We start from the raw sequence: 4,913 nt of genomic DNA, 5'->3' as shown, positions 1-4,913 counted from the left end.
GGTGGCAATACTCCCCAAAGTGATCTATGGATTCAATGTCATCTTATCACAATCCCAATGATGTTTTTGTAGAAATGGAAAAACCCCATCCTCAAATTCATATGGAATCTTAAAGGACCCTGAAAAACCAAAATACTCTTCAAAACCCATAAAGTTACAGGACTCACCCTTACCACTTTCAAAAGTTACCACAAAGTTATAGTAATCAAAAGTTGGGTACTGGCATAAAGATAGACAGGCAGACCAATGGAATAGAAAAAAGAGCCCAGAATTAAACTCTCAAAATTTGATCAAATGGTTTTTTGACAAGGATGCCATGACCATTCCATGAGGAAAAGACAGTCTTTTCAACAAATGGGGAAAGTGCTGGGGAAAGTAGATATCCACAAGCAAAATACTGATATTGGACCTTATCTTATGCCATGTACAAAAATGATCTAAAATGGACTAAAGACCTACATGGAAGAGCTAAAAAAATAAACCCCATAAAAATGATTAAAAATACAGAACTCATAGGAGAAAACATAGGAGTAAAGCTTTATGATATTGGATTTGGTGATGCTGTCTTTGATATGGCACTAAAAAATGCAGACAAAAAAAAGAAAACATGAGATAAAAATCGGACTTGATCAAAATGTAAACCTTTTGTACCTCAAAGGATGACATCTACAGAGTGAAAAGGCAATCTGCAGAAAGGGAAAACATATTTGCAACTCATGTATCTGATAAAGGATCACGACTCAGAATACATGAACTTCTACAACTTGACAACAAACCCCTCCAAAACCCATTTTAAAATGTGCAAAGGACTTGAACGAACATTTCACTGAAGATGTGCAGATGACCAATGAGTACATGAGAAGTTATTCAATATCACTAATGATTACAGAAATACAAATCAAAACCACTGAGATATACTTCCACCTAGTAGAATGATTTTTACCAGAAAACAAACAAACAAAGAGAAAATAACAAGTGCATTGTTGGTGGAAATGTTAAATGGTACAGCTGCTATGGAAAACAGTAACCCTTCAAGATATTAAGAACAGAATTACCATATCATCCAACAGTTTTGTTCTGGGCATGTACTCAACAGAACTGAAAGCAGGCTCCTTTAACGGACATTTGTGTACCGATGTTCACAGCAGTATTATTCCCCGCAGTCAGAAGGTGGAACAAAGCAAAAGTGCAATTGATGATTGACTGGATGGATGTATCAACAAAATGTGCTGTGTCCACACAACGGAATACTACTCAGGCTTAAAAAAGGAAGGGAATTCTGACGCACGTTACAACATGGATGAAGCCTGAGGATGTTATGTGGAGACAAAAAAGCCAGTCACAAAAGGATAAATATTGTGATTCCATTGTTATTAGGTACCTAGATTTGTTAAGTTCATAGAAACGGAAGGCAGAAGGGTGGTTTCCAGGGGCTGGAGGAAGGGGGATGGGGGGGCTGTTATTTAGTGGATACAGAATTGCGGTTTGGGATGATGAAGACATTTTGGGAATGGATGGCGTGCTCATTGCAAAGAAGAATGTGAATGCGCTCAGCGGCTTGGACTGCACACTCGACAATGGTTAAGACAGGACATTTTATGCTTTGTGTATGTTACCACAATAGAAACAATCAGTTGCTGCTCCTAGTTAAACTGAATAGCTAAAGCAGAAGTCAGCACATTAACATTGGGCATCAACTCTGGCTCCAAATATATATTTAGGTTTCCATGCGGTTGTTAAAAATTACATCTGAGTATCTGAGTTTGTTGCTTTAGACTGACAAGCCCTCAGATTCCCTACTGTGTTCTGCCTCATCTATTTCACTTAGCTCCTCACCGGGCAGGGCCCCGGAGGTATTTGGGTTGGAAACCTGTGTAACTCTGCCTTGCCTCCCTTCTATTTCTATTGGCTTGTCGGCACACATCTGTTGGGTGAATAGCTGTTCTTAGTTGTAGGAATGTGAGGTAGGATGGTAAGAGGCTGGATTTGGGACTCAGTTTAGATTTAGAATTGAAGGCTGGCCCTCCCCTCCTCGGTTCCACGGCTCGTGGGGTTGTAGTTTTCTTTCTAGTAAAATAGCATTAACAGCATTAATTTCATAGGGTTTGGGGAGGGAGAGGTGAGACTGTAAATACAAGAGCACATAGCATGTGCCTGTCAGGCAGCAGAGGGTTTGGCAAATGTTGGTTTCCTCCTTCTTTTTGCCTCCACAAATGATGCAAATTTCGGTGAAGGGAAATGGTGATCTACCTTGTAACTTTCAGAGAGTCCCTGTGGAGACCACATGGAGAGTGGTTTTGCACAAGGCCTACTGTAGTGAGCCAAACCATTAGATCCTAGAGACAAAGGCTGGCCATCTTTGTCTTTCATCTAGAAGACCAATGGATGCCACTTAATAAATGTGTAGAGAATAACGATTAAATTTTGTCAACTTGGGAACATAAGGCATCAAATGGCATTCACCTGGCTTTGATGACAATCTCAGAGACAAAAGAAAAATAGGTCACTAGACCTTTGGGGATGGAATATGGGCAAGATATCAGCATTGGGCAAGATAAAACCTCTTAGGCTTGCAGAAATCTAGAGAAAAATTAAAACTAGGAAAAACAAGGGAACTCATTGGCTACTGGTTTATTATTTCTTTTTGATCTTCTCACTGCAATGTTCTCATTTCTTTGTTTTTTGGCCTAATTTGCTCTTCCCAAACTTCTGACTAACGTGCTGCTTGCACCTGCCCTTCCTCCCAGCAGCACAGAGCATCCAAGGGACACATTTGGGGCAGTAATCATGTTTTCTGTCACCTTTCCTCTCGAACTCTGGATTAGAAGGATGGAAGATATGAAAGAAGAAAATGAATATTATCAAAGTTTTGACACTGGCTATTAGTTTTCTTCCCTCTTATTTTCAAGAGACATGCATGTTCTGTTTCATATAGAAACAAGGAAGGCACACCTAGGGATTGGTAAATTCATAAACTGCAGGAAAATCTCTGGGCTCCATCCTGAATTCCAGCTGTAGCCCAAACAAAACAAAACCAAATCAGAAAGGAGAACTGTGAGCTAAAGACAGAGCAACAGCTGGGTATTTAGCCGACCACTGTGTAAGTAAATAAATAGAGCCCAAATTAGTATTATTAGTGCATGATGGCTCCCCAACCTCCCCCCCTCCCGCCCCCATCAAACTGATGCAATCAGTTGCTTTGAATTCTTCCCCACCATCTTTGAAAGTTTCAGCTCCTTGGCTGATGGGTCTCAGGGGCCAGCTCACAATCGGTCCCCACATACATGGGGAGCAAGCTGCAAATTTTCTCTGCTTGCTAACAGAAAATGCTGCAGGCATACTTCTCACATTCTTAAGTTGTAAATTTGCAAAAAATAATACCAGAAAAGGTATTTTACTAGTCATTATTTTTTTGAAGACGAAGCCCTCTGCAGCTGAAAAACCTGTCCTCAAGGTCCCAAGGACTAACCGAGGTGTGTCACGTGGTAGGTAGGAAGAATGATCTGGAAAGAAAGTTGCTTTCACTTAAGAACATGTTAATATCTCATTTCTTTAATGGACCTCTCCATACTCTAGGCATTAAAACGATAATGACTCCTTGATGTCAAGTAACAACAGTATTTTCAAAGTGACTTTTTCCCCATACATTTTCTCAATTCACGCAGTGGTTTGATATTTTTCACATTTAATATTTAACTTTAGTGCCTATAGTTATCATAAGAATATGATCTAGAAGTCAGTCTAGATCCTGGATTATGAAGATTATTTGTTACATCTCCTCATCTAAAAAAGATGGCCTTTTATCTTATGTTTGATTCAAAGACCAGCAGATAAATTTGTGGAGGCTTTATTTACCCCCAGTGTCTATTCCAAGCTTTGCCACCTAGGAAGGCGCTTGATTCATCCAGCGTTTGTCCAAAGCAGGGCCACCAAGTCACACTGTCTGGATGTGAGTCCTGCGCTGTGACAGGAAGCCAGCCACTTCCCATCTTTGATTCTCAATGTCCTCATCTACATAAAGGGGATTCAGTTATTCAGCAAACATTCCTGAACTCCCACTTGCAAGCAGTGAGTGAAACCTGAAAGGTCCTTGCTGCCCTAGAACTTAACTTTTTTTTGTTGTTGTTTTGTTTGGACCGAGAAAGCAATAAACAAAGGCCCGAGAGGGTGAACGTGCTCTGAAGAAAAATTAAATGGGGCTGGAGGGGACAGAGACTTCGGGGCTGCCGGGAAGCCGCCCAGGCTGGCATGTGACAGAGAGCCCTTGGGGAAGTGGTCTGGGTGGTGATGTCACAGACAGAGGAAGTGGTCACTGCACAGTCCGCGATAGGGCCAGCATGCAGCCCCGTGGCTACGAGGTAGGTGGGAAGGTGGGGTCCCCGGCCCGGGCGGAAGCCTCAGCCTTGCCTTCCCACTGGCCTCCAGCACGAGGCTGCGGTCCCCGTCCCTGAAAGCAGGCTGATGTCAGAGCCTGCGCGTTGCTGGGGGCGTGCGCGCGCTTTGCGACCCGGGGGTGGACGCGAAGCTGGGGCGCCCGCAGTCCCCGGCGTGGGGGCCTGCTGGACCACTGCTTGCAGGGCGGGCGGACCCCAGGGGCCAGGGGCTGAGCGGAGGCCGAGATCCAGGCCCGCGCTATAGGCCTTCGACACAGCCAGAGCTGAAATTGTTAATATCACAGAGACCAGCGGGTTATCCGCAGGCTGGGCCCTGCCCTGGCGGTGCGAGGTGCAGCGAGCCTTATGGGTGCGACTAGGCGCGGCGGTGAGGACCGACCCCCCAGTGGGCTGCCGGGGCTTGCGGGCCCGCGCGGGAGACTTCGGGATCCCTTTGGCTGTTGCAGTCACTAGATGTGGGGGTACAGGAAGGAAGCAGGGAGGCCCGTTAACAGGGAGCCGCCAGGATAACCCGCGCGG

The sequence above is a fragment of the Hyaena hyaena genome, unplaced genomic scaffold, assembly GCF_003009895.1.
Source record: "Hyaena hyaena isolate Hyena2069 unplaced genomic scaffold, ASM300989v1 scaffold_876, whole genome shotgun sequence".
Taxonomy (NCBI): domain Eukaryota; kingdom Metazoa; phylum Chordata; class Mammalia; order Carnivora; family Hyaenidae; genus Hyaena; species Hyaena hyaena.
This window is presented reverse-complemented; position numbering follows the sequence as displayed.